General features: G+C 34.7%; 48 non-coding genes across 48 annotated transcripts; all 48 read right to left on the reverse strand.

Moving 5' to 3' along the window:
* Positions 1-1,056: 1,056 nt before the first annotated feature.
* Positions 1,057-1,128, reverse strand: Trnaq-uug (transfer RNA glutamine (anticodon UUG)). Its single transcript has one exon. It is a non-coding gene; the product is annotated as a tRNA-Gln (tRNA).
* Positions 1,129-1,214: 86 nt separating this feature from the next.
* On the reverse strand, positions 1,215-1,305 carry Trnay-gua (transfer RNA tyrosine (anticodon GUA)). The gene is given in 2 exon segments: positions 1,215-1,250; positions 1,269-1,305. It is a non-coding gene; the product is annotated as a tRNA-Tyr (tRNA).
* A 261-nt stretch (positions 1,306-1,566) lies between these two features.
* Trnaq-cug (transfer RNA glutamine (anticodon CUG)) lies at positions 1,567-1,638 on the reverse strand. Its single transcript has one exon. It is a non-coding gene; the product is annotated as a tRNA-Gln (tRNA).
* Positions 1,639-1,723: 85 nt separating this feature from the next.
* On the reverse strand, positions 1,724-1,814 carry Trnay-gua (transfer RNA tyrosine (anticodon GUA)). Its single transcript is given in 2 exon segments — positions 1,724-1,759; positions 1,778-1,814. It is a non-coding gene; the product is annotated as a tRNA-Tyr (tRNA).
* A 261-nt stretch (positions 1,815-2,075) lies between these two features.
* Trnaq-cug (transfer RNA glutamine (anticodon CUG)) lies at positions 2,076-2,147 on the reverse strand. Its single transcript has one exon. It is a non-coding gene; the product is annotated as a tRNA-Gln (tRNA).
* Positions 2,148-2,739: 592 nt separating this feature from the next.
* Positions 2,740-2,831, reverse strand: Trnay-gua (transfer RNA tyrosine (anticodon GUA)). The gene is given in 2 exon segments: positions 2,740-2,775; positions 2,795-2,831. It is a non-coding gene; the product is annotated as a tRNA-Tyr (tRNA).
* Positions 2,832-3,601: 770 nt separating this feature from the next.
* Trnaq-uug (transfer RNA glutamine (anticodon UUG)) lies at positions 3,602-3,673 on the reverse strand. The gene has a single exon. It is a non-coding gene; the product is annotated as a tRNA-Gln (tRNA).
* An 84-nt stretch (positions 3,674-3,757) lies between these two features.
* Trnay-gua (transfer RNA tyrosine (anticodon GUA)) lies at positions 3,758-3,848 on the reverse strand. The gene is given in 2 exon segments: positions 3,758-3,793; positions 3,812-3,848. It is a non-coding gene; the product is annotated as a tRNA-Tyr (tRNA).
* A 262-nt stretch (positions 3,849-4,110) lies between these two features.
* Positions 4,111-4,182, reverse strand: Trnaq-cug (transfer RNA glutamine (anticodon CUG)). The gene has a single exon. It is a non-coding gene; the product is annotated as a tRNA-Gln (tRNA).
* An 89-nt stretch (positions 4,183-4,271) lies between these two features.
* Positions 4,272-4,362, reverse strand: Trnay-gua (transfer RNA tyrosine (anticodon GUA)). Its single transcript is given in 2 exon segments — positions 4,272-4,307; positions 4,326-4,362. It is a non-coding gene; the product is annotated as a tRNA-Tyr (tRNA).
* A 263-nt stretch (positions 4,363-4,625) lies between these two features.
* Positions 4,626-4,697, reverse strand: Trnaq-uug (transfer RNA glutamine (anticodon UUG)). The gene has a single exon. It is a non-coding gene; the product is annotated as a tRNA-Gln (tRNA).
* Positions 4,698-5,135: 438 nt separating this feature from the next.
* On the reverse strand, positions 5,136-5,207 carry Trnaq-cug (transfer RNA glutamine (anticodon CUG)). Its single transcript has one exon. It is a non-coding gene; the product is annotated as a tRNA-Gln (tRNA).
* Positions 5,208-5,644: 437 nt separating this feature from the next.
* Trnaq-uug (transfer RNA glutamine (anticodon UUG)) lies at positions 5,645-5,716 on the reverse strand. Its single transcript has one exon. It is a non-coding gene; the product is annotated as a tRNA-Gln (tRNA).
* An 84-nt stretch (positions 5,717-5,800) lies between these two features.
* On the reverse strand, positions 5,801-5,891 carry Trnay-gua (transfer RNA tyrosine (anticodon GUA)). Its single transcript is given in 2 exon segments — positions 5,801-5,836; positions 5,855-5,891. It is a non-coding gene; the product is annotated as a tRNA-Tyr (tRNA).
* A 262-nt stretch (positions 5,892-6,153) lies between these two features.
* Trnaq-cug (transfer RNA glutamine (anticodon CUG)) lies at positions 6,154-6,225 on the reverse strand. Its single transcript has one exon. It is a non-coding gene; the product is annotated as a tRNA-Gln (tRNA).
* An 89-nt stretch (positions 6,226-6,314) lies between these two features.
* Trnay-gua (transfer RNA tyrosine (anticodon GUA)) lies at positions 6,315-6,405 on the reverse strand. The gene is given in 2 exon segments: positions 6,315-6,350; positions 6,369-6,405. It is a non-coding gene; the product is annotated as a tRNA-Tyr (tRNA).
* A 263-nt stretch (positions 6,406-6,668) lies between these two features.
* On the reverse strand, positions 6,669-6,740 carry Trnaq-cug (transfer RNA glutamine (anticodon CUG)). The gene has a single exon. It is a non-coding gene; the product is annotated as a tRNA-Gln (tRNA).
* A 595-nt stretch (positions 6,741-7,335) lies between these two features.
* Trnay-gua (transfer RNA tyrosine (anticodon GUA)) lies at positions 7,336-7,426 on the reverse strand. The gene is given in 2 exon segments: positions 7,336-7,371; positions 7,390-7,426. It is a non-coding gene; the product is annotated as a tRNA-Tyr (tRNA).
* A 261-nt stretch (positions 7,427-7,687) lies between these two features.
* Positions 7,688-7,759, reverse strand: Trnaq-cug (transfer RNA glutamine (anticodon CUG)). Its single transcript has one exon. It is a non-coding gene; the product is annotated as a tRNA-Gln (tRNA).
* A 438-nt stretch (positions 7,760-8,197) lies between these two features.
* Positions 8,198-8,269, reverse strand: Trnaq-cug (transfer RNA glutamine (anticodon CUG)). Its single transcript has one exon. It is a non-coding gene; the product is annotated as a tRNA-Gln (tRNA).
* An 89-nt stretch (positions 8,270-8,358) lies between these two features.
* On the reverse strand, positions 8,359-8,449 carry Trnay-gua (transfer RNA tyrosine (anticodon GUA)). Its single transcript is given in 2 exon segments — positions 8,359-8,394; positions 8,413-8,449. It is a non-coding gene; the product is annotated as a tRNA-Tyr (tRNA).
* Positions 8,450-9,225: 776 nt separating this feature from the next.
* Positions 9,226-9,297, reverse strand: Trnaq-uug (transfer RNA glutamine (anticodon UUG)). Its single transcript has one exon. It is a non-coding gene; the product is annotated as a tRNA-Gln (tRNA).
* A 644-nt stretch (positions 9,298-9,941) lies between these two features.
* Trnaq-uug (transfer RNA glutamine (anticodon UUG)) lies at positions 9,942-10,013 on the reverse strand. Its single transcript has one exon. It is a non-coding gene; the product is annotated as a tRNA-Gln (tRNA).
* An 86-nt stretch (positions 10,014-10,099) lies between these two features.
* Trnay-gua (transfer RNA tyrosine (anticodon GUA)) lies at positions 10,100-10,190 on the reverse strand. Its single transcript is given in 2 exon segments — positions 10,100-10,135; positions 10,154-10,190. It is a non-coding gene; the product is annotated as a tRNA-Tyr (tRNA).
* Positions 10,191-10,451: 261 nt separating this feature from the next.
* On the reverse strand, positions 10,452-10,523 carry Trnaq-cug (transfer RNA glutamine (anticodon CUG)). The gene has a single exon. It is a non-coding gene; the product is annotated as a tRNA-Gln (tRNA).
* An 85-nt stretch (positions 10,524-10,608) lies between these two features.
* On the reverse strand, positions 10,609-10,699 carry Trnay-gua (transfer RNA tyrosine (anticodon GUA)). Its single transcript is given in 2 exon segments — positions 10,609-10,644; positions 10,663-10,699. It is a non-coding gene; the product is annotated as a tRNA-Tyr (tRNA).
* Positions 10,700-10,961: 262 nt separating this feature from the next.
* Trnaq-cug (transfer RNA glutamine (anticodon CUG)) lies at positions 10,962-11,033 on the reverse strand. Its single transcript has one exon. It is a non-coding gene; the product is annotated as a tRNA-Gln (tRNA).
* A 592-nt stretch (positions 11,034-11,625) lies between these two features.
* Trnay-gua (transfer RNA tyrosine (anticodon GUA)) lies at positions 11,626-11,717 on the reverse strand. The gene is given in 2 exon segments: positions 11,626-11,661; positions 11,681-11,717. It is a non-coding gene; the product is annotated as a tRNA-Tyr (tRNA).
* A 261-nt stretch (positions 11,718-11,978) lies between these two features.
* On the reverse strand, positions 11,979-12,050 carry Trnaq-uug (transfer RNA glutamine (anticodon UUG)). The gene has a single exon. It is a non-coding gene; the product is annotated as a tRNA-Gln (tRNA).
* Positions 12,051-12,488: 438 nt separating this feature from the next.
* On the reverse strand, positions 12,489-12,560 carry Trnaq-cug (transfer RNA glutamine (anticodon CUG)). The gene has a single exon. It is a non-coding gene; the product is annotated as a tRNA-Gln (tRNA).
* Positions 12,561-12,645: 85 nt separating this feature from the next.
* On the reverse strand, positions 12,646-12,736 carry Trnay-gua (transfer RNA tyrosine (anticodon GUA)). The gene is given in 2 exon segments: positions 12,646-12,681; positions 12,700-12,736. It is a non-coding gene; the product is annotated as a tRNA-Tyr (tRNA).
* A 935-nt stretch (positions 12,737-13,671) lies between these two features.
* Positions 13,672-13,762, reverse strand: Trnay-gua (transfer RNA tyrosine (anticodon GUA)). The gene is given in 2 exon segments: positions 13,672-13,707; positions 13,726-13,762. It is a non-coding gene; the product is annotated as a tRNA-Tyr (tRNA).
* A 978-nt stretch (positions 13,763-14,740) lies between these two features.
* On the reverse strand, positions 14,741-14,812 carry Trnaq-uug (transfer RNA glutamine (anticodon UUG)). The gene has a single exon. It is a non-coding gene; the product is annotated as a tRNA-Gln (tRNA).
* Positions 14,813-15,254: 442 nt separating this feature from the next.
* Positions 15,255-15,326, reverse strand: Trnaq-uug (transfer RNA glutamine (anticodon UUG)). The gene has a single exon. It is a non-coding gene; the product is annotated as a tRNA-Gln (tRNA).
* Positions 15,327-15,411: 85 nt separating this feature from the next.
* Trnay-gua (transfer RNA tyrosine (anticodon GUA)) lies at positions 15,412-15,502 on the reverse strand. Its single transcript is given in 2 exon segments — positions 15,412-15,447; positions 15,466-15,502. It is a non-coding gene; the product is annotated as a tRNA-Tyr (tRNA).
* Positions 15,503-15,765: 263 nt separating this feature from the next.
* On the reverse strand, positions 15,766-15,837 carry Trnaq-uug (transfer RNA glutamine (anticodon UUG)). The gene has a single exon. It is a non-coding gene; the product is annotated as a tRNA-Gln (tRNA).
* A 948-nt stretch (positions 15,838-16,785) lies between these two features.
* Positions 16,786-16,857, reverse strand: Trnaq-cug (transfer RNA glutamine (anticodon CUG)). Its single transcript has one exon. It is a non-coding gene; the product is annotated as a tRNA-Gln (tRNA).
* A 947-nt stretch (positions 16,858-17,804) lies between these two features.
* On the reverse strand, positions 17,805-17,876 carry Trnaq-cug (transfer RNA glutamine (anticodon CUG)). The gene has a single exon. It is a non-coding gene; the product is annotated as a tRNA-Gln (tRNA).
* A 436-nt stretch (positions 17,877-18,312) lies between these two features.
* Positions 18,313-18,384, reverse strand: Trnaq-cug (transfer RNA glutamine (anticodon CUG)). Its single transcript has one exon. It is a non-coding gene; the product is annotated as a tRNA-Gln (tRNA).
* Positions 18,385-18,978: 594 nt separating this feature from the next.
* Positions 18,979-19,069, reverse strand: Trnay-gua (transfer RNA tyrosine (anticodon GUA)). Its single transcript is given in 2 exon segments — positions 18,979-19,014; positions 19,033-19,069. It is a non-coding gene; the product is annotated as a tRNA-Tyr (tRNA).
* A 769-nt stretch (positions 19,070-19,838) lies between these two features.
* On the reverse strand, positions 19,839-19,910 carry Trnaq-cug (transfer RNA glutamine (anticodon CUG)). Its single transcript has one exon. It is a non-coding gene; the product is annotated as a tRNA-Gln (tRNA).
* Positions 19,911-20,346: 436 nt separating this feature from the next.
* On the reverse strand, positions 20,347-20,418 carry Trnaq-cug (transfer RNA glutamine (anticodon CUG)). The gene has a single exon. It is a non-coding gene; the product is annotated as a tRNA-Gln (tRNA).
* A 594-nt stretch (positions 20,419-21,012) lies between these two features.
* On the reverse strand, positions 21,013-21,103 carry Trnay-gua (transfer RNA tyrosine (anticodon GUA)). The gene is given in 2 exon segments: positions 21,013-21,048; positions 21,067-21,103. It is a non-coding gene; the product is annotated as a tRNA-Tyr (tRNA).
* Positions 21,104-21,520: 417 nt separating this feature from the next.
* Trnay-gua (transfer RNA tyrosine (anticodon GUA)) lies at positions 21,521-21,611 on the reverse strand. The gene is given in 2 exon segments: positions 21,521-21,556; positions 21,575-21,611. It is a non-coding gene; the product is annotated as a tRNA-Tyr (tRNA).
* A 260-nt stretch (positions 21,612-21,871) lies between these two features.
* On the reverse strand, positions 21,872-21,943 carry Trnaq-cug (transfer RNA glutamine (anticodon CUG)). The gene has a single exon. It is a non-coding gene; the product is annotated as a tRNA-Gln (tRNA).
* A 436-nt stretch (positions 21,944-22,379) lies between these two features.
* On the reverse strand, positions 22,380-22,451 carry Trnaq-cug (transfer RNA glutamine (anticodon CUG)). Its single transcript has one exon. It is a non-coding gene; the product is annotated as a tRNA-Gln (tRNA).
* A 436-nt stretch (positions 22,452-22,887) lies between these two features.
* Positions 22,888-22,959, reverse strand: Trnaq-cug (transfer RNA glutamine (anticodon CUG)). The gene has a single exon. It is a non-coding gene; the product is annotated as a tRNA-Gln (tRNA).
* Positions 22,960-23,044: 85 nt separating this feature from the next.
* Trnay-gua (transfer RNA tyrosine (anticodon GUA)) lies at positions 23,045-23,135 on the reverse strand. The gene is given in 2 exon segments: positions 23,045-23,080; positions 23,099-23,135. It is a non-coding gene; the product is annotated as a tRNA-Tyr (tRNA).
* Between the last annotated feature and the right edge of the window lie 197 nt (positions 23,136-23,332).

The following is a 23,332-nucleotide window of genomic DNA, read 5'->3' on the forward strand; positions in this document are numbered from 1 at the left end:
TCGAACCAGTAAACTATGGATTTCTGACTGATATTTCCACTACAGTCCACCGCTCTACCAACTGAGCAATCGAAGGCACATTCGCAAATCTACAGACTGTTTTTAAATCATATTTTTATGCCACTCAATCGAAGTTTCTTTTCAAAGTATTGATTAAATGCAAGGTTCTGGGAATTTAAAAATGTCAGAGCCTCTTCAAAGCAATTCATTTAATACCACAAAATTTTGCAAATTTCAAAAAAAGTTTCAACTTCTGATTACGATGGTTGAGCTTTAGAAAAGTAAAAGTTTCCCAGAATTGTTTGGTTACACATTTTATTAAACAACAAAATGTAAACAGGTCTCACCGAGATTTGAACTCGAATCGCAGGATTCAAAGTCCTGAGTGCTAACCGTTAAACCATGAGACCGACAAGACAACCTTTTATATTATTGAAATTGACATACTCTTTTATATTATTTAGAAGCTGTCAAAATATATAGCTTGTTATACAGTCTTCGAACCGGATTCGAACCAGTGACCTATGGATTTCTGACTGATATTCCCACTACAGTCCACCGCTCTACCAACTGAGCTGTCGAAGGCACATTCGCATAACTACAGATTGTTTTTAAATCATATTTTAATGCCACTCAATCGTAGTTTTTTTTCAAAGTATTGGTTAAATGTAAGGTTCTAAGAATTTAAAAATGTCAGGGCCTCTTCAAAGCAATTCATTTAATACTACAAAATTTTGCAAATTTTAAAAAAAGTTTCAACTTCTGCTTACGTTACCAATTGAACTATCGAAGGCACATTCGCAAACCTACAGAAAGCTTTTACATAATATATTAATGCCACTCAATCGAAGTTTCTTTTCAAAGTATTGGTTAAATGTAAGGTTCTAAGAATTTAAAAGTGTCAGAGCCTCTTTAAAGCAATTCATTTAATACCACAAAATTTGAAAATTTGAAAAAAAAAGGTTTCAACTTCTGCTTACGATGGTTGAGCTTTAGAAACGAAAAAGTTTCCCAGAATTGTTTGGTTACACGTTGCATTAAATAACAAAAAGAAACAGGTCTCACCGAGATTTGAACTCGGATCGCAGGATTCAAAGTCCTGAGTGCTAACCGTTACACCATGAGACCGACGAGACAACTTTTTATATTGTTGAAATTCACATACTCTTTTATGTTATTTAGAAGCTGTCAAAATATGTAGCTTGACAAAAATATCCTTCGAACCGGATTCGAACCAGTGACCTATGGATTTCTGACTGATATTTCCACTACAGTCCACCGCTCTACCAACTGAGCTATCGAAGGCACATTCGCAAATCTACAGAAACATTTTAAACGATATATTAATGCCACTCAATCGAAGTTTATTTTCAAAGTTTTGGTTAAATGTAAGGTTCTAAGAATTTAATATTGTCAGAGCCTCTTTAAAGCAATTTATTTGATAGAATAAAATTTTGCAAATTTCAAAAAAGGTTTCAACTTCTGCTTACGATGGTTGAGTTTTAGAAACGAAAAAGTTTCACAGAGTTGTTTGGTTACACATTTCATTAAACAACAAAATGGAACAGGTCTCACCGACATTTGAACTCGGATCGCAGGATTCAGAGTCCTGAGTGCTAACCGTTACACCATGAGACCGACAAGACAACATTTTATATTGTTGAAATTGACATACGCTTTTACGTTATTAAGAAGCTGTCAAAATATGTAGCTTGACAAAAAATCCTTCGAACCGGATTCGAACCAGTGACCTATGGATTTCTGACTGATATTTCCACTACAGTCCACCGCTCTACCAACTGAGCTATCGAAGGCACATTCGCAAATCTACAGAAACCTTTTACATCATATATTAATGCCAATCAATCGAAGTTTCTTTTCAAAGTTTTGGTTAAATGTAAGGTTCTAAGAATTTAAAAATGTCAGAGTCTCTTTAAAGCAATTCATTTAATACCACAAAATTTGCAAATTAAAAAAAAAGGTTTCAACTTCTGCTTACGATGGTTGAGTTTTAGAAACGAAAAAGTTTCCCTGAGTTGTTTGGTTACACATTTCATTAAACAACGAAATGGAACAGGTCTCACCGAGATTTGAACTCGGATCGCAGGATTCAGAGTCCTGAGTGCTAACCGTTACACCATGAGACCGACGAGACAACATTTTATATTGTTGAAATTGAGTTACTCTTTTATGTTATTAAGAAGCTGTCAAAGTATGTAGCTTCTTTTACATCTTTCGAACCGGATTCGAACCAGTAAACTATGGATTTCTGACTGATATTTCCACTACAGTCCACCGCTCTACCAACTGAGCTATCGAAGGCACATTCGCATAACTACAGATTGTTTTTAAATCATATTTTTATGCCACTCAATCGAAGTTTTTTTCAAAGTATTGATTAAATGCAAGGTTCTAAGAATTTAAAAATGTCAGAGCCTCTTCAAAGCAATTCATTTAATACCACAAAATTTTGCAAATTTCAAAAAAGGTTTCAACTTCTGCTTACGATGGTTGAGTTTTAGAAACGAAAAAGTGTCCCAGAGTTGTTTATTTACACATTTCATTAAATAACAAAAAGGAACAGGTCTCACCGATATTTGAACTCGAAAGGCAGGATTCAGAGTCCTGAGTGCTAACCGTTACACCATGAGACCGACGAGACAACCTTTTATATTGTTGAAATTGACATTCTCTTTTATGTTTTTAAGAAGCTGTCAAAATATGTAGCTTGACATAAAATCCTTCGAACCGGATTCGAACCAGTGACCTATGGATTTCTGACTGATTTATTTCACTACAGTCCACCGCTCTACCAACTGAGCTATCGAAGGTACATTCGCATACCTACAGAAAGCTTTTACATGATATATTAATGCCACTCAATCGAAGTTTCTTTTCAAAGTATTGGTTAAATGTAAGGTTCTAAGAATTTAAAAGTGTCAGAGCCTCTTTAAAGCAATTCATTTAATACCACAAAATTTGAAAATTTGAAAAAAAGGTTTCAACTTCTGCTTACGATGGTTGAGCTTTAGAAACGAAAAAGTTTCCCAGAATTGTTTGGTTACACATTATATTAAATAACAAAAAGAAAATGGTCTCACCGATATTTGAACTCGGATCGCAGGATTCAAAGTCCTGAGTGCTAACCGTTACACCAAGAGACCGACGAGACAACCTTTTATATTGTTGAAATTGAGATACTCTTTTATGTTATTTAGAAGCTGTCAAAATATGTAGCTTGACAAAAAATCCTTTGAAGCGGATTCGAAACAGTGACCTATGGATTTCTGACTGATATTTCCACTACAGTCCACCGCTCTACCAACTGAGCTATCGAAGGCACATTCGCAAATCTACAGAAACCTTTTAAACCATATATTAATGCCACTCAATTCAAGTTTCTTTTCAAAGTTTTGGTTAAATGTAAGGTTCTAAGAATTTAATATTGTCAGAGCCTCTTTAAAGCAATTTATTTAATACCACAAAATTTTGCAAAATTAAAAAAAGGTTTCAACTTCTGCTTACGATGGTTGAGTTTTAGAAACCAAAGTGTTTCCCAGAATTGTTTGGATACACATTTTATTAAATAACAAAAAGAAAAAGGTCTCACCGAGATTTGAACTCGGATCGCAGGATTCAAAGTCCTGAGTGCTAACCGTTACACCATGAGACCGACAAGACAACATTTTATATTGTTGAAATTGAGTTACTCTTTTATGTTATTAAGAAGCTGTCAAATTATGAAGTTTCTTTTACATCCTTCGAACCGGATTCGAACCAGTGACCTATGGATTTCTGACTGATATTTCCACTACAGTCCACCGCTCTACTAACTGAGCTATCGAAGGCACATTCGCAAATCTACAGAAACCTTTTAAATCATATTTTAATGCCACTCAATCGAAGTTTCTTTTCAAAGTTTTGGTTAAATGTAAGGTTCTAAGAATTTAATATTGTCAGAGCCTCTTTAAAGCAATTTATTTAATACCACAAAATTTTGAAAATTTCAAAAAAGGTTTCAACTTCTGCTTACAATGGTTGAGTTTTAGAAACGAAAAAGTTTCCCAGAGTTTGTTTCGTTACACATTTCATTAAATAACAAAAAGGAACAGGTCTCACCGAGATTTGAACTCGGATCGCAGGATTCAGAGTCCTGAGTGCTAATCGTTACACCATGAGACCGACGAGACAACCTTTTATATAGTACAATTTGAGATACTGTTTGATGTTATTTAGAAGCTGTCAACATATGTAACTTGTTATTCTGTATATCCTTCGAACCGGATTCGAACCAGTGACCTATGGATTTCTGATTGATATTTCAACTACAGTCCACCGCTCTACCAACTGAGCTATCGAAGGCACATTCGCAAAACTACAGAAAGCTTTTACGTCATATATTAATGCCAATCAATCGAAGTTTCTTTTCAAAGTTTTGGTTAAATGTAAGGTTCTAAGAATTTAAAAGTGTCAGAGCCTCTTCAAAGCAATTCATTTAATACCACAAAATTTTGCAAATTTCAAAAAAAAGGTTTCAACTTCTGCTTACGATGGTTGAGTTTTAAAAAAGAAAAAGTGTCCCAGAGTTGTTTGGTTACACATTTCATTAAATAACAAAAAGGAACAGGTCTCACCGAGATTTGAACTCGGATCGCAGGATTCAAAGTCCTGAGTGCTAACCGTTACACCAAGAGACCGACGAGACAACGTTTTATATTGTTGAAATTGACATGCTCTTTTATGTTATTTAGAAGCTGTCAAAATATGTAGCTTGACAAAAAATCCTTCGAACCGGATTCGAAACAGTGACCTATGGATTTCCGACTGATATTTCCACTACAGTCCATCGCTCTACTAACTGAGCTATCGAAGGCACATTCAAAAATCTACAGAAAGCTTTTAAAGCATATTTTAATGCCACTCAATCGAAGTTTCTTTTCAAAGTATTGGTTAAATGTAAGGTTCTAAGAATTTCAAACTGTCAGAGCCTCTTTAAAGCAATTCATTTAATATCACAAAATTTGCAAATTTGAAAAAAAAGGTTTCAACTTCTGCTTACGATGGTTGAGTTTTAGAAACGAAAAAGTTTCCCAGAATTGTTTGGTTACACATTTTATTAAATAACAAAAAGAAACAGGTCTCACCGAGATTTGAACTCGGCTCGCAGAATTCAGAGTCCTGTGTGCTAACCGTTACACCATGAGACCGACGAGACAACATTTTATATTGTTGAAATTAAGATACTCTTTTATGTTATTAAGAAGCTGTCAAAATATGTAGCTTGACAAAAAATCCTTTGAAGCGGATTCGAAACAGTGACCTATGGATTTCTGACTGATATTTCCACTACAGTCCACCGCTCTACCAACTGAGCTATCGAAGGCACATTCGCAAATCTACAGAAACCTTTTAAACCATATATTAATGCCACTCAATTCAAGTTTCTTTTCAAAGTTTTGGTTAAATGTAAGGTTCTAAGAATTTAATATTGTCAGAGCCTCTTTAAAGCAATTTATTTAATACCACAAAATTTTGCAAATTTAAAAAAAGGTTTCAACTTCTGCTTACGATGGTTGAGTTTTAGAAACCAAAGTGTTTCCCAGAATTGTTTGGATACACATTTTATTAAATAACAAAAAGAAAAAGGTCTCACCGAGATTTGAACTCGGATCGCAGGATTCAAAGTCCTGAGTGCTAACCGTTACACCATGAGACCGACAAGACAACATTTTATATTGTTGAAATTGAGTTACTCTTTTATGTTATTAAGAAGCTGTCAAATTATGAAGTTTCTTTTACATCCTTCGAACCGGATTCGAACCAGTGACCTATGGATTTCTGACTGATATTTCCACTACAGTCCACCGCTCTACTAACTGAGCTATCGAAGGCACATTCGCAAATCTACAGAAACCTTTTAAATCATATATTAATGCCACTCAATCGAAGTTTCTTTTCAAAGTTTTGGTTAAATGTAAGGTTCTAAGAATTTAATATTGTCAGAGCCTCTTTAAAGCAATTTATTTAATACCACAAAATTTTGAAAATTTCAAAAAAGGTTTCAACTTCTGCTTACAATGGTTGAGTTTTAGAAACGAAAAAGTTTCCCAGAGTTTGTTTCGTTACACATTTCATTAAATAACAAAAAGGAACAGGTCTCACCGAGATTTGAACTCGGATCGCAGGATTCAGAGTCCTGAGTGCTAATCGTTACACCATGAGACCGACGAGACAACCTTTTATATAGTACAATTTGAGATACTGTTTGATGTTATTTAGAAGCTGTCAACATATGTAACTTGTTATTCTGTATATCCTTCGAACCGGATTCGAACCAGTGACCTATGGATTTCTGATTGATATTTCAACTACAGTCCACCGCTCTACCAACTGAGCTATCGAAGGCACATTCGCAAAACTACAGAAAGCTTTTACGTCATATATTAATGCCAATCAATCGAAGTTTCTTTTCAAAGTTTTGGTTAAATGTAAGGTTCTAAGAATTTAAAAGTGTCAGAGCCTCTTCAAAGCAATTCATTTAATACCACAAAATTTTGCAAATTTCAAAAAAAAGGTTTCAACTTCTGCTTACGATGGTTGAGTTTTAAAAATGAAAAAGTGTCCCAGAGTTGTTTGGTTACACATTTCATTAAATAACAAAAAGGAACAGGTCTCACCGAGATTTGAACTCGGATCGCAGGATTCAGAGTCCTGAGTGCTAACCGTTACACCAAGAGACCGACGAGACAACGTTTTATATTGTTGAAATTGACATACTCTTTTATGTTATTTAGAAGCTGTCAAAATATGTAGCTTGACAAAAAATCCTTCGAACCGGATTCGAAACAGTGACCTATGGATTTCCGACTGATATTTCCACTACAGTCCATCGCTCTACTAACTGAGCTATCGAAGGCACATTCAAAAATCTACAGAAAGCTTTTAAAGCATATTTTAATGCCACTCAATCGAAGTTTCTTTTCAAAGTATTGGTTAAATGTAAGGTTCTAAGAATTTCAAACTGTCAGAGCCTCTTTAAAGCAATTCATTTAATATCACAAAATTTGCAAATTTGAAAAAAAAGGTTTCAACTTCTGCTTACGATGGTTGAGTTTTAGAAACGAAAAAGTTTCCCAGAATTGTTTGGTTACACATTTTATTAAATAACAAAAAGAAACAGGTCTCACCGACATTTGAACTCGGCTCGCAGAATTCAGAGTCCTGAGTGCTAACCGTTACACCATGAGACCGACGAGACAACATTTTATATTGTTGAAATTAAGATACTCTTTTATGTTATTAAGAAGCTGTCAAAATATGTAGCTTGACAAGAAATCCTTCGAACCGGATTCGAACCAGTGACCTATGGATTTCTGACTGATATTTCCACTACAGTCCACCGCTCTACCAACTGAGCTATCGAAGGCACATTCGCAAATCTACAGAAACCTTTTAAACCATATATTAATGCCACTCAATTCAAGTTTCTTTTCAAAGTTTTGGTTAAATGTAAGGTTCTAAGAATTTAATATTGTCAGAGCCTCTTTAAAGCAATTTATTTAATACCACAAAATTTTGCAAATTTAAAAAAAGGTTTCAACTTCTGCTTACGATGGTTGAGTTTAAGAAAAGAAAAAGTTTCCCAGAGTTGTTTGGTTACACATTTCATTAAATAACAAAAAGGAACAGGTCTCACCGAGATTTGAACTCGGATCGCAGGATTCAGAGTCCTGAGTGCTAACCGTTACACCATGAGACCGACAAGACAACATTTTATATTGTTGAAATTCACATACTCTTTTACGTTATTAAGAAGCAGTCAAAATATGTAGCTTGACAAAAAATCCTTTGAAGCGGATTCGAACCAGTGACCTATGGATTTCTGACTGATATTTCCACTACAGTCCACCGCTCTACTAACTGAGCTATCGAGGGCACATTCGCAAATCTACAGAAACCTTTTAAACCATATATTAATGCCACTCAATCGAAGTTTCTTTTCAAAGTTTTGGTTAAATGTAAGGTTCTAAGAATTTAATATTGTCAGAGCCTCTTTAAAGCAATTTATTTAATACCACAAAATTTTGCAAATTTCAAAAAAAGTTTCAACTTCTGCTTACAATGGTTGAGTTTTAGAAACGAAAAATTTTCCCAGAGTGTGTTTGGTTACACATTTCATTAAATAACAAAAAGGAACAGGTCTCACCGAGATTTGAACTCGGATCGCAGGATTCAGAGTCCTGAGTGCTAACCGTTACACCATGAGACCGACGAGACAACCTTTTATATAGTACAATTTGAGATACTGTTTTATGTTATTAAGAAGCTGTCAACATACGTAACTTGTTATTCTGTATATCCTTCGAACCGGATTCGAACCAGTGACCTATGGATTTCTGACTGATATTTCAACTACAGTCCACCGCTCTACCAACTGAGCTATCGAAGGCACATTCGCAAAACTACAGAAAGCTTTTACATGATACTATATATTAAAGCCAATCAATCGAAGTTTCTTTTCAAAGTTTTGGTTAAATGTAAGGTTCTAAGAATTTAATAATATCAGAACCTCTTTAAAGCAATTTATTTAATACCACAAAATTTTGCAAATTTCAAAAAAGCTTTCAACTTCTGCTTACGATGGTTGAGTTTTAGAAATGAAAAAGTGTCTTAGAGTTGTTTGGTTACACATTTCATTAAATAACAAAAAGGAACAGGTCTCATCGAGATTTGAATTGGGATCGCAGGATTCAGAGTCCTGAGTGCTAACCGTTACACCATGAGACCGACAAGACAACCTTTTATATTGTTGAAATTGACATACTCTTTTATGTTATTAAGAAGCTGTCAAAATATGTAGCTTGACAAAACATCCTTCGAACCAAATTCGAACCAGTAAACTATGGATTTCCGACTGATATTTCCACTACAGTCCACCGCTCTACCAACTGAGCAATCGAAGGCACATTCGCAAATCTAGAGATTGTTTTTAAATCATATTTTTATGCCACTCAATCGAAGTTTCTTTTCAAAGTATTGATTAAATGCAAGGTTCTGGGAATTTAAAAATGTCAGAGCCTCTTCAAAGCAATTCATTTAATACCACAAAATTTTGCAAATTTCAAAAAAAGTTTCAACTTCTGATTACGATGGTTGAGCTTTAGAAAAGTAAAAGTTTCCCAGAATTGTTTGGTTACACATTTTATTAAACAACAAAATGTAAACAGGTCTCACCGAGATTTGAACTCGAATCGCAGGATTCAAAGTCCTGAGTGCTAACCGTTACACCATGAGACCGACAAGACAACCATTTATATTATTGAAATTGACATACTCTTTTATATTATTTAGAAGCTGTCAAAATATATAGCTTGTTATACAGTCTTCGAACCGGATTCGAACCAGTGACCTATGGATTTCTGACTGATATTCCCACTACAGTCCACCGCTCTACCAACTGAGCTGTCGAAGGCACATTCGCATAACTACAGATTGTTTTTAAATCATATTTTTATGCCACTCAATCGAAGTTTCTTTTCAAAGTATTGATTAAATGTAAGGTTCTAAGAATTTAAAAATGTCAGGGCCTCTTCAAAGCAATTCATTTAATACTACAAAATTTTGCAAATTTTAAAAAAAGTTTCAACTTCTGCTTACGTTACCAATTGAACTATCGAAAGCACATTCGCAAACCTACAGAAAGCTTTTACATAATATATTAATGCCACTCAATCGAAGTTTCTTTTCAAAGTATTGGTTAAATGTAAGGTTCTAAGAATTTAAAAGTGTCAGAGCCTCTTTAAAGCAATTCATTTAATACCACAAAATTTTGCAAATTTCAAAAATGGTTTCAACTTCTGCTTACGATGGTTGAGCTTTAGAAACGAAAAAGTTTCCCAGAATTGTTTGGTTACACGTTGCATTAAATAACAAAAAGAAACAGGTCTCACCGAGATTTGAACTCGGATCGCAGGATTCAAAGTCCTGAGTGCTAACCGTTACACCATGAGACCGACGAGACAACTTTTTATATTGTTGAAATTCACATACTCTTTTATGTTATTTAGAAGCTGTCAAAATATGTAACTTGACAAAAATATCCTTCGAACCGGATTCGAACCAGTGACCTATGGATTTCTGACTGATATTTCCACTACAGTCCACCGCTCTACCAACTGAGCTATCGAAGGCACATTCGCAAATCTACAGAAACCTTTTAAACGATATTTTAATGCCACTCAATCGAAGTTTATTTTCAAAGTTTTGGTTAAATGTAAGGTTCTAAGAATTTAATATTGTCAGAGCCTCTTTAAAGCAATTTATTTGATACCATAAAATTTTGCAAATTTCAAAAAAGGTTTCAACTTCTGCTTACGATGGTTGAGTTTTAGAAACAAAAAAGTTTCACAGAGTTGTTTGGTTACACATTTCATTAAACAACAAAATGGAACAGGTCTCACCGACATTTGAACTCGGATCGCAGGATTCAGAGTCCTGAGTGCTAACCGTTACACCATGAGACCGACAAGACAACATTTTATATTGTTGAAATTGACATACGCTTTTACGTTATTAAGAAGCTGTCAACATATGTAGCTTGACAAAAAATCCTTCGAACCTGATTCGAACCAGTGACCTATGGATTTCTGACTGATATTTCCACTACAGTCCACCGCTCTACCAACTGAGCTATCGAAGGCACATTCGCAAATCTACAGAAACCTTTTACATCATATATTAATGCCAATCAATCGAAGTTTCTTTTCAAAGTTTTGGTTAAATGTAAGGTTCTAAGAATTTAAAAGTGTCAGAGTCTCTTTAAAGCAATTCATTTAATACCACAAAATTTTGCAAATTAAAAAAAAAGGTTTCAACTTCTGCTTACGATGGTTGAGTTTTAGAAACGAAAAAGTTTCCCTGAGTTGTTTGGTTACACATTTCATTAAACAACGAAATGGAACAGATCTCACCGAGATTTGAACTCGGATCGCAGGATTCAGAGTCCTGAGTGCTAACCGTTACACCATGAGACCGACGAGACAACATTTTATATTGTTGAAATTGAGTTACTCTTTTATGTTATTAAGAAGCTGTCAAAGTATGTAGCTTCTTTTACATCTTTCGAACCGGATTCGAACCAGTAAACTATGGATTTCTGACTGATATTTCCACTACAGTCCACCGCTCTACCAACTGAGCTATCGAAGGCACATTCGCATAACCACAGATTGTTTTTAAATCATATTTTTATGCCACTCAATCGAAGTTTTTTTCAAAGTATTGATTAAATGCAAGGTTCTAAGAATTTAAAAATGTCAGAGCCTCTTCAAAGCAATTCATTTAATACCACTAAATTTTGCAAATTTCAAAAAAGGTTTCAACTTCTGCTTACGATGGTTGAGTTTTAGAAACGAAAAAGTGTCCCAGAGTTGTTTATTTACACATTTCATTAAATGACAAAAAGGAACAGGTCTCACCGATATTTGAACTCGAAAGGCAGGATTCAGAGTCCTGAGTGCTAACCGTTACACCATGAGACCGACGAGACAACCTTTTATATTGTTGAAATTGACATTCTCTTTTATGTTTTTAAGAAGCTGTCAAAATATGTAGCTTGACATAAAATCCTTCGAACCGGATTCGAACCAGTGACCTATGGATTTCTGACTGATTTATTTCACTACAGTCCACCGCTCTACCAACTGAGCTATCGAAGGTACATTCGCATACCTACAGAAAGCTTTTACATGATATATTAATGCCACTCAATCGAAGTTTCTTTTCAAAGTATTGGTTAAATGTAAGGTTCTAAGAATTTAAAAGTGTCAGAGCCTCTTTAAAGCAATTCATTTAATACCACAAAATTTGCAAATTTGAAAAAAAGGTTTCAACTTCTGCTTACGATGGTTGAGCTTTAGAAACGAAAAAGTTTCCCAGAATTGTTTGGTTACACATTATATTAAATAACAAAAAGAAAAAGGTCTCACCGAGATTTGAACTCGGATCGCAGGATTCAAAGTCCTGAGTGCTAACCGTTACACCAAGAGACCGACGAGACAACCTTTTATATTGTTGAAATTGAGATACTCTTTTATGTTATTTAGAAGCTGTCAAAATATGTAGCTTGACAAAAAATCCTTCGAACCGGATTCGAAACAGTGACCTATGGATTTCCGACTGATATTTCCACTACAGTTCACCGCTCTACCAACTGAGCTATCGAAGGCACATTCAAAAATCTACAGAAAGCTTTTAAAGCATATTTTAATGCCACTCAATCGAAGTTTCTTTTCAAAGTATTGGTTAAATGTAAGGTTCTCAAAATTCCAAACTGTCAGAGCCTCTTTAAAGCAATTCATTTAATATCACAAAATTTGCAAATTTGAAAAAAAAGGTTTCAACTTCTGCTTACGATGGTTGAGTTTTAGAAACAAAAAAGTTTCCCAGAATTGTTTGGTTACACATTTTATTAAATAACAAAAAGAAACAGGTCTCACCGAGATTTGAACTCGGATCGCAGGATTCAGAGTCCTGAGTGCTAACCGTTACACCATGAGACCGACGAGACAACTTTTTATATTGTTGAAATTGAGATACTCTTTTATGTTATTTAGAAGCTGTCAAAATATGTTGCTTGACAAAAAATCCTTCGAACCGGATTCAAACCAGTGACCTATGGATTTCTGACTGATATTTCCACTACAGTCCACCGCTCTACCAACTGAGCTATCGAAGGCACATTCGCAAATCTACAGAAACCTTTTAAAGCATATATTAATGCCACTCAATTCAAGTTTATTTTCAAAGTTTTGGTTAAATGTAAGGTTCTAAGAATTTAATATTGTCAGAGCCTCTTTGGAGCAATTTATTTAATACCACAAAATTTTGCAAATTTCAAAAAAGGTTTCAACTTCTGCTTACGATGGTTGAGTTTTAGAAACCAAAGTGTTTCCCAGAATTGTTTGGATACACATTTTATTAAATAACAAAAAGGAACAGGTCTCACCGAGATTTGAACTCGGATCGCAGGATTCAGAGTACTGAGTGCTAAACGTTACACCATGAGACCGACGAGACAACCTTTTATAATGTTGAAATTGACATACTCTTTTATGTTATTTAGAAGCTGTCAAAATATATAGCTAGTTATACCGTATATCCTTCGAACCGGACTCGAACCAGTGACCTAAAGATTTCTGACTGATATTCCCACTACAGTCCACCGCTCTACCAACTGAGCTATCGAAGGCACATGCGAAAAACTACAGGTTGTTTTTAAGTGATATTTTAATGCCACTCAATCGAAGTTTCTTTTCAAAGTTTTGGTTAAATGTAAGGTTCTAAGAATTTAATATTGTCAGAGACTCTTTAAAGCAATTTACTTAATACCACAAAATTTTGCAAATTTCAAAAAAGTTTTCAACTTCTGCTTACGATGGTTGAGTTTTAGAAACGAAAATGTTTCCCAGAGTTGTTTGGTTATACATTTCATTAAAAAACAAAATGATACAGGTCTCACCGACATTTGAACTCGAATCGCAGGATTCAGAGTCCTGAGTGCTAACCGTTACACCATGAGACCGACGAGACAACCTTTTATATAGTACAATTTGAGATACTGTTTTATGTTATTTAGAAGCTGTAAACATATGTAACTTGTTATTCTGTATATCCTTCTAACCGGATTCGAACCAGTGACCTATGGATTTCTGACTGATATTTCAACTACAGTCCACCGCTCTACCAACTGAGCTATCGAAGGCACATTCGCAAAACTACAGAAAGCTTTTACATCATATATTAATGCCAATCAATCGAAGTTTCTTTTCAAAGTTTTGGTTAAATGTAAGGTTCTAAGAATTTAATATTATCAGAGCTTCTTTAAAGCAATTTATTTAATACCACAAAATTTTGCAAATTTCAAAAAGGTTTCAACTTCTGCTTACGATGGTTGAGTTTTAGAAATGAAAAAGTTTCCCAGACTTGTTTGGTTACACATTTCATTAAACAACAAAATGGATCAGGTCTCACCGAGATTTGAACTCGATTCGCAGGATTCAGTGTCCTGAGTGCTAACCGTTACACCATGAGACCGACAAGACAACCTTTTATATTGTTGAAATTGACTTACTCTTTTATGTTATTAAGAAGCTGTCAAAATATGTAGCTTGACAAAACATCCTTCGAACCGGATTCGAACCAGTAAACTATGTATTTTTGACTGATATTTCCACTACAGTCCACCGCTCTACCAACTGAGCTGTCGAAGGCACATTCGCATAACTACAGATTGTTTTTAAATCATATTTTAATGCCACTCAATCGTAGTTTTTTTTCAAAGTATTGGTTAAATGTAAGGTTCTAAGAATTTAAAAATGTCAGAGCCTCTTCAAAGCAATTCATTTAATAATACAAAATTTTGCAAATTTCAAAAAAAGTTTCAACTTCTGCTTACGTTACCAATTGAACTATCGAAGGTACATTCGCAAACCTACAGAAACCTTTTACATAATATATTAATGCCACTCAATCAAAGTTTCTTTTCAAAGTATTGGTTAAATGTAAGGTTCTAAGAATTTAAAAGTGTCAGAGCCTCTTTAAAGCAATTCATTTAATACCACAAAATTTTGCAAATTTCAAAAAAGGTTTCAACTTCTGCTTACGATGGTTGAGCTTTAGAAACGAAAAAGTTTCCCAGACTTGTTTGGTTACACGTTTTATTAAATAACAAAATGGAAACAGGTCTCACCGAGATTTGAACTCGGATCGCAGGGTTCAAAGTCCTGAGTGCTAACCGTTACACCATGAGACCGACAAGACAACCTTTTATATTATTGAAATTGACATACTCTTTTATATTATATAGATGCTGTCAAAATATATAGCTTGTTATACCGTATATCCTTCCAACCTGATTCGAACCAGTGACCTATGGATTTCTGACTGATATTCCCACTACAGTCCACCGCTATACCAACTGAGCTGTCGAAGGCACATTTGCATAACTACAGATTGTTTTTAAATCATATTTTAATGCCACTCAATCGTAGTTTTTTTTCAAAGTATTGGTTAAATGTAAGGTTCTAAGAATTTATAAACGTCAGAGCCTCTTCAAAGCAGTTCATTTAATACCACAAAATTTGCAAATTTGAAAAAAAAGGTTTCAACTTCTGCTTACGATGGTTGAGCTTTAGAAACGAAATAGTTTCTCAGAATTGTTTGGTTACATATTTTATTAAATAACAAAAACAAACAGGTCTCACCGAGATTTGAACTCGGATCGCAGGATTCAAAGTCCTGAGTGCTAACCGTTACACCATGAGACCGACGAGACAACATTTTATATAGTACAATTTGAGATATACTTTTATGTTATTTAGAGGCTGTCAACATATGTAGCTTGACAAAAAATCTTTCGAACCGGATTCGAACCAGTGACCTATGGATTTCTGACTGATATTTCCAATACAGTCCACCGCTCTACCAACTGAGCTATCGAAGGTACATTCCGATACCTACAGAAAGCTTTTAAATCATATATTAATGCCACTCAATCGAAGTTTCTTTTCAAAGTATTGGTTAAATGTAAGGTTCTAAGAATTTAAAAGTGTCAGAGCCTCTTTAAAGCAATTCATTTAATACCACAAAATTTAAAAATTTGAAAAAAAAAGGTTTCAACTTCTGCTTACGATGGTTGAGCTTTAGAAACGAAAAAGTTTCCCAGAATTGTTTGGTTACACGTTGTATTAAATAACAAAAAGAAACAGGTCTCACCGAGATTTGAACTCGGATCGCAGGATTCAAAGTCCTGAGTGCTAACCGTTACACCATGAGACCGACGAGACAACTTTTTATATTGTTGAAATTCACATACTCTTTTATGTTATTTAGAAGCTGTCAAAATATGTAGCTTGACAAAAAATCTTTCGAAACGGATTCGACCAGTGACCTATGGATTTCTGACTGATATTTCCACTACAGTCCACCGCTCTACCAACTGAGCTATCGAAGGCACATTCGCAAACCTACAGAAAGCTTATAAACAATATTTTAATGCCACTCAATCGAAGTTTCTTTTCAAAGTTTTGGTTAAATGTAAGGTTCTGAGAATTTAAAAGTGTCAGGGCTTCTTTAAAGCAATTCATTTAATACCACAAAATTTTGCAAATTTCAAAAATGGTTTCAACTTCTGCTTACGATGGTTGAGTTTTAGAAACGAAAAAGTTTCCCAGAGTTGTTTGGTTACACATTTCATTAAATAACAAAAAGGAACAGGTCTCACCGAGATTTGAACTCGGATCGAAGGGTTCAAAGTCCTGAGTGCTAACCGTTACACCATGAGACCGACAAGATAACCTTTTATATTATTGAAATTGACATACTCTTTTATATTATTTAGAAGCTGTCAAAATATATAGCTTGTTATACCGTATATCCTTCGAACCAGATTCGAACCAGTGACCTATGGATTTCTGACTGATATTCCCACTACAGTCCACCGCTCTACCAACTGAGCTGTCGAAGGCACATTCGCATAACTACAGATTGTTTTTAAATCATATTTTAATGCCACTCAATCGTAGTTTTTTTTCAAAGTATTGGTTAAATGTAAGGTTCTAAGAATTTAAAAGTGTCAGAGCCTCTTCAAAGCAGTTCATTTAATACCACAAAATTTGCAAATTAAAAAAAAGGTTTCAACTTCTGTTTACGATGGTTGAGTTTTAGAAACGAAAAAGTTTCCCAGATCTATTTGGTTACACATTTCATTAAACAACAAAAAGGAACAGGTCTCACCGAGATTTGAACTCGGATCGCAGGATTCAGAGTCCTGAGTGCTAACCGTTACACCATGAGACCGACAAAACAACATTTTATATTGTTGAAATTAACATACTCTTTTATGTTATTAAGAAGCTGTCAAAATATGTAGCTGGACAAAAAATCCTTCAAACCGGATTCGAATCATTGACCTATGGATTTCTTACTGATATTTCCACTACAGTCCACCGCTCTACCAACTGAGCTATCGAAGGCATATTCGCAAACCTACAGAAAGCTTTTACATAATATATTAATGCCACTCAATCGAAGTTTCTTTTCAAAGTATTGGTTAAATGTAAGGTTCTAAGAATTTAAAAGTGTCAGAGCCTCTTTAAAGCAATTCATTTAATACCACAAAATTTTGCAAATTTGAAAAAAAAGTTTCAACTTCTGCTTACGATTGTTGAGCTTTAGAAACCAAAGTGTTTCCCAGAATTGTTTGGATACACATTTTATTAAATAACAAAAAGAAAAAGGTCTAACCGAGGTTTGAACTCGGATCGCAGGATTCAAAGTGGTGAGTGCTAACCGTTACACCATGAGACCGACGAGACAACATTTTATATTGTTGAAATTGAGTTACTCTTTTATGTTATTTAGAAGCTGTCAAAATATGTAGCTTGACATAAAATCCTTCGAACCTGATTTGCACCAGTGACCTATGGATTTCCGACTGATATTTCCACTACAGTCCACCGCTCTACCAACTGAGCTATCGAAGGCACATTCGAAAATCTACAGAAAGCTTTTAAAGCATATTTTAATGCCACTCAATCGAAGTTTCTTTTCAAATTTTTGGTTAAATGTAAGGTTCTGAGAATTTAAAATTGTCAGGGCTTTTTCAAAGCAATTCATTTATTACCACAAAATTTTGCAAATTTCAAAAATGGTTTCAACTTCTGTTTACGATGGTTGAGCTTTAGAAACGAAAAAGTTTCCCAGACTTGTTTGGTTACACATTTCATTAAACAACAAAAAGGAACAGGTCTCACCGAGATTTGAACTCGGATCGCAGGATTCAGAGTCCTGAGTGCTAACCGTTACACCATGAGACCGACAAGACAACATTTTATATTGTTGAAATTGACATACTCTTTTATGTTATTAAGAAGCTGTCAAAATATGTAGCTTCTTTTACATCCTTCGAACCGGATTCAAACCAGTAAACTATGGATTTCTGACTGATATTTCCACTACAGTTCACCGCTCTACCAACTGAGCTATCGAAGGCACATTCGCATAACTACAGATTGTTTTTAAATCATATTTTTATGCCACACAATCGAAGTTTCTTTTCAAAGTATTGATTAAATGCAAGGTTCTAAGAATTTAAAAATATTAGAGCCTCTTCAAATCAATTCATTTAATACCACACAATTTTGTAGATTTCAAAAAAGGTTTCAACTTCTGCTTACGATGGTTGAGTTTTAGAAACGAAAAAGTTTCCCAGAGTTGTTTGGTTACACATTTCATTAAATAACAAAAAGGAACAGGTCTCACCGAGATTTGAACTCGGATCGCAGGATTCAGAGTCCTGAGTGCTAACCGTTACACCATGAGACCGACGAGACAACCTTTTATATAGTACAATTTGAGATACAGTTTTATGTTATTTAGAGGCTGTCAACATATGTAGCTTGACAAAAAATCTTTCGAACCGGATTCGAACCAGTGACCTATGGATTTCTGACTGATATTTCCAATACAGTCCACCGCTCTACCAACTGAGCTATCGAAGATACATTCGGATACCTACAGAAAGCTTTTACATCATATATTAATGCCACTCAATCGAAGTTTCTTTTCAAAGTATTGGTTAAATGTAAGGTTCTAAGAATTTCAAAGTGTCAGACCCTCTTTAAAGCAATTCATTTAATACCACAAAATTTGCAAATTTGAAAAAAACTTTTCAACTTCTGCTTACAATTATTGAGCTTTAGAAACGAAAAAGTTTCCCTGAATTGTTTGGTTACATATTTTATCAAATAACAAAAAGAAACAGGTCTCACCGAGATTTGAACTCGGATCGCAGGATTCAAAGTGGTGAGTGCTAACCGTTACACCATGAGACCGACGAGACAACATTTTATATTGTTGAAATTGAGATACTCTTTTATGTTATTTAGAAGCTGTCAAAATATGTAGCTTGACATAAAATCCTTCGAACCGGATTCGCACCAGTGACCTATGGATTTCCGACTGATATTTCCACTACAGTCCACCGCTCTACCAACTGAGCTATCGAAGGCACATTCGAAATCTACAGAAAGCTTTTAAAGCATATTTTAATGCCACTCAATCGAAGTTTCTTTTAAAATTTTTGGTTAAATGTAAGGTTCTAAGAATTTAAAAGTGTCAGAGCCTCTTTAAAGCAATTCATTTAATACCACAAAATTTGCAAATTTGAAAAAAAAGTTTCAACTTCTGTTTACGATTGTTGAGCTTTAGAAACCAAAGTGTTTCCCAGAATTGTTTGGATACACATTTTATTAAATAACAAAAAGAAAAAGGTCTAACCGAGGTTTGAACTCGGATCGCAGGATTCAAAGTGGTGAGTGCTAACCGTTACACCATGAGACCGACGAGACAACATTTTATATTGTTGAAATTGAGTTACTCTTTTATGTTATTTAGAAGCTGTCAAAATATGTAGCTTGACATAAAATCCTTCGAACCTGATTTGCACCAGTGACCTATGGATTTCCGACTGATATTTCCACTACAGTCCACCGCTCTACCAACTGAGCTATCGAAGGCACATTCGAAAATCTACAGAAAGCTTTTAAAGCATATTTTAATGCCACTCAATCGAAGTTTCTTTTCAAATTTTTGGTTAAATGTAAGGTTCTGAGAATTTAAAATTGTCAGGGCTTTTTCAAAGCAATTCATTTATTACCACAAAATTTTGCAAATTTCAAAAATGGTTTCAACTTCTGTTTACGATGGTTGAGCTTTAGAAACGAAAAAGTTTCCCAGAGTTGTTTGGTTACACATTTCATTAAACAACAAAAAGGAACAGGTCTCACCGAGATTTGAACTCGGATCGCAGGATTCAGAGTCCTGAGTGCTAACCGTTACACCATGAGACCGACAAGACAACATTTTATATTGTTGAAATTGACATACTCTTTTATGTTATTAAGAAGCTGTCAAAATATGTAGCTTCTTTTACATCCTTCGAACCGGATTCAAACCAGTAAACTATGGATTTCTGACTGATATTTCCACTACAGTTCACCGCTCTACCAACTGAGCTATCGAAGGCACATTCGCATAACTACAGATTGTTTTTAAATCATATTTTTATGCCACACAATCGAAGTTTCTTTTCAAAGTATTGATTAAATGCAAGGTTCTAAGAATTTAAAAATATTAGAGCCTCTTCAAATCAATTCATTTAATACCACACAATTTTGTAGATTTCAAAAAAGGTTTCAACTTCTGCTTACGATGGTTGAGTTTTAGAAACGAAAAAGTTTCCCAGAGTTGTTTGGTTACACATTTCATTAAATAACAAAAAGGAACAGGTCTCACCGAGATTTGAACTCGGATCGCAGGATTCAGAGTCCTGAGTGCTAACCGTTACACCATGAGACCGACGAGACAACCTTTTATACAGTACAATTTGAGATACAGTTTTATGTTATTTAGAGGCTGTCAACATATGTAGCTTGACAAAAAATCTTTCGAACCGGATTCGAACCAGTGACCTATGGATTTCTGACTGATATTTCCAATACAGTCCACCGCTCTACCAACTGAGCTATCGAAGATACATTCGGATACCTACAGAAAGCTTTTACATCATATATTAATGCCACTCAATCGAAGTTTCTTTTCAAAGTATTGGTTAAATGTAAGGTTCTAAGAATTTCAAAGTGTCAGACCCTCTTTAAAGCAATTCATTTAATACCACAAAATTTGCAAATTTGAAAAAAACTTTTCAACTTCTGCTTACAATTATTGAGCTTTAGAAACGAAAAAGTTTCCCTGAATTGTTTGGTTACATATTTTATCAAATAACAAAAAGAAACAGGTCTCACCGAGATTTGAACTCGGATCGCAGGATTCAAAGTGGTGAGTGCTAACCGTTACACCATGAGACCGACGAGACAACATTTTATATTGTTGAAATTGAGATACTCTTTTATGTTATTTAGAAGCTGTCAAAATATGTAGCTTGACATAAAATCCTTCGAACCGGATTCGCACCAGTGACCTATGGATTTCCGACTGATATTTCCACTACAGTCCACCGCTCTACCAACTGAGCTATCGAAGGCACATTCGAAATCTACAGAAAGCTTTTAAAGCATATTTTAATGCCACTCAATCGAAGTTTCTTTTCAAATTTTTGGTTAAATGTAAGGTTCTGAGAATTTAAAATTGTCAGGGCTTTTTCAAAGCAATTCATTTAATACCACAAAATTTTGCAAATTTCAAAAATGGTTTCAACTTCTGTTTACGATGGTTGAGTTTTAGAAACGAAAAAGTTTCCCAGAGTTGTTTGGTTACACATTTCATTAAACAACAAAAAGGAACAGTTCTCACCGAGCTTTGAATTCGGATCGCAGGATTCAGAGTCCTGAGTGCTAACCGTTACACCATGAGACCGACAAGACAACATTTTATATTGTTGAAATTGAAATACTCTTTTATGTTATTAAGAAGCTGTCAACATATGTAGCTTGACAAAAAATCCTTCGAACCGGATTCGAACCAGTGACCTATGGATTTCCGACTGATATTTCCACTACAGTCCACCGCTCTACCAACTGAGCTATCGAAGGCTCATTCGAAAATCTACAGAAACCTTTTAAATCATATATTAATGCCAATCAATCGAAGTTTCTTTTTAAAGTTTTGTTTAAATGTAAGGTTCTAAGAATTTAAAAGTGTCAGAGTCTCTTTAAAGCAATTCATTTAATACCACAAAATTTGCAAATTAAAAAAAAGGTTTCAACTTCTGCTTACGATGGTTGAGTTTTAGAAACGAAAAAGTTTCCCAGATCTATTTGGTTACACATTTCATTAAACAACGAAATGGAACAGGTCTGACCGAGATTTGAACTCGGATCGCAGGATTCAGAGTCCTGAGTGCTAACCGTTACACCATGAGACCGACGAGACAACATTTTATATTGTTGAAATTGAGTTACTCTTTTATGTTATTAAGAAGCTGTCAAAATATGTTGCTTCTTTTACATCCTTCGCACCGGATTCGAACCAGTAAACTATGGATTTCTGACTGATATTTCCACTACAGTCCACCGCTCTACCAACTGAGCTATCGAAGGCACATTCGCATAACTACAGATTGTTTTTAAATCATATTTTTATGCCACTCAATCGAAGTTTCTTTTCAAAGTATTGATTAAATGCAAGGTTCTAAGAATTTAAAAATGTCAGAGCCTCTTCAAATCAATTCATTTAATACCACACAATTTTGTAGATTTCAAAAAAGGTTTCAACTTCTGCTTACGATGGTTGAGTTTTAGAAACGAAAAAGTTTCCCAGACTTGTTTGGTTACACATTTCATTAAATAACAAAAAGGAACAGGTCTCACCGAGATTTGAACTCGGATCGCAGGATTCAGAGTCCTGAGTGCTAACCGTTACACCATGAGACCGACGAGACAACATTTTATATTGTTGAAATTGAGTTACTCTTTTATGTTATTAAGAAGCTGTCAAAGTATGTAGCTTCTTTTACATCCTTCGAAACGGATTTGAACCAGTAAACTATGGATTTCTGACTGATATTCCCACTACAGTCCACCGCTCTACAAACAGAGCTATCGAAGGCACATTCGCAAACCTACAGAAAGCTTTTACATCATATATTAATGCCAATCAATCGAAGTTTCTTTTCAAAGTTTTGGTTAAATGTAAGGTTCTAAGAATTTAATATTGTCAGACCCTCATTAAAGCAATTTATTTAATATCACAAAATTTTGCAAATTTGAAAAAAGGTTTCAACTTCTGCTTACGATGGTTGAGTTTTAGAAACGAAAAAGTTTCCCAGAGTTGTTTGGTTACACATTTCATTAAATAACAAAAAGGAACAGGTCTCACCGAGATTTGAACTCGGATCGCAGGATTCAGAGTCCTGAGTGCTAACCGTTACACCATGAGACCGACGAGACAACATTTTATATTGTTGAAATTGAGATACTCTTTTATGTTATTTAGAAGCTGTCAAAATATGTAGCTTGACATAAAATCCTTCGAACCGGATTCGCACCAGTGACCTATGGATTTCCGACTGATATTTCCACTACAGTCCACCGCTCTACCAACTGAGCTATCGAAGGCACATTCGAAAATCTACAGAAAGCTTTTAAAGCATATTTTAATGCCACTCAATCGAAGTTTCTTTTAAAATTTTTGGTTAAATGTAAGGTTCTGAGAATTTAAAATTGTCAGGGCTTTTTCAAAGCAATTCATTTAATACCACAAAATTTTGCAAATTTCAAAAATGGTTTCAACTTCTGTTTACGATGGTTGAGTT

Source organism: Clavelina lepadiformis, chromosome 6, assembly GCF_947623445.1.
Source record: "Clavelina lepadiformis chromosome 6, kaClaLepa1.1, whole genome shotgun sequence".
NCBI classification, from domain to species: Eukaryota; Metazoa; Chordata; class Ascidiacea; order Aplousobranchia; family Clavelinidae; genus Clavelina; species Clavelina lepadiformis.